Genomic DNA, 1,457 nt, shown 5'->3' on the forward strand with positions numbered 1-1,457 from the left:
AGGATAACTTGTTAATTAATTTTAATTAGCATTTAATCGGATTAGATTAGCATAAGACCCTAATCACCCACCCCCTCTAGGGTCTAACAAGTATTTAATCTTTTTATTGTATCCCCAGAATATTTAGAGAAAGTACAGATATGAAGTCGTCCTTTACGAGCAACAGTATGGAATGTTAGTATTTCATAAATTTAATCTTTTTATTTTATCCAATATTATATATCTAACTCGTTTGCTACTTTATATTGTTGACCCTATAGTTTTGATGATGATTTGACAAACAATTTATTACTAATAAGTTTTTCTAGTGTTTTGTGTTCATGTTCTCTTTTCAGGTATTTCAACACGCGTCAATAAAGCGTTAAAGATTCAAGTTCATCTGCGTGGATTTACCTGGGTATTTGTTTAGTTTTCTTATATATATTGTATGATGATATCTAAGCTCAATATATATACACTTAACACGATTTTTGACGTTTTCTATCATATAGATGATTTTTCATTAAACGTTGATAAAATATCTTTATCTCTTGTTTACATCTCTCTCATACTTTATTATATACATATAATATATGCACAATATATATATGAATATTTACAAGTCCTATATCAAAGTTCACTTTCATAAAAATACAGGTTTTCTAAGCATTTTTCAAAAACAGGTAGTTTTCACAAAAAAAAATTGATTTTCCAAAAATTCTTTTTTAAACATGTTTATTTTATCATTTAGAAACTTTCCCCAAAGTTTCATTATTTTTGAACTTGATTTGATATTTTTTCTGGATTTTCAAACTAGCCCCAAAACCTGAATATGTACATATTTTTTGAACTAATCGGTCGACCGTATCGGTCGACCGACGAGTTGACAAACTGAGCCTAACAGCTAGTTTTTCAAATGGGTTTTTTGGTCTTTCACCTATTTCTAGCTGTTGTATTGGGTGCTATATATACCCTATTGCTGCTCTTCTTCTCTATCAATCAAGAAATCCAAGTTTACTGTTTAGCAAGATATTAATCACGTTTAAGAGCTGTTTAAGAAGTGTTTCGTTAATCTGTTTTCAAGAGAAAGTTTTCTACAACAAGAAGAGGCTCTCATATTCCATTGGGATCATATTCTTCAGCTCCTCTTGTTTATTGAGAAGTTTTTCTAAACTCTTTCCATATAGCTTATTATCTCACTTTCAATTGATTAGCTATATTCATTAAGTTATTTATTGAGTTTGATTCACTATTATCACACACACTTATTGAGCTTGATATTTCCATATTATATATTGTGGGTTGTGAGGTGTGATTTAGTGAGTGTGAGCTTCATTGTGTTCTCACTTGTTAATTGAGAACAAATCATTGTATTTAACTTTTATTTGTGAGAATCACTTGTAATACACTTGTACACCGAGAGAAGTGTGAGGAGAGAGAGACGGGGTCAAATCCAATAGGAGTGGCGTCGATTGACG

This window comes from Asparagus officinalis, chromosome 1 (genome assembly GCF_001876935.1).
Source record: "Asparagus officinalis chromosome 1, Aspof.V1, whole genome shotgun sequence".
NCBI classification, from domain to species: Eukaryota; Viridiplantae; Streptophyta; class Magnoliopsida; order Asparagales; family Asparagaceae; genus Asparagus; species Asparagus officinalis.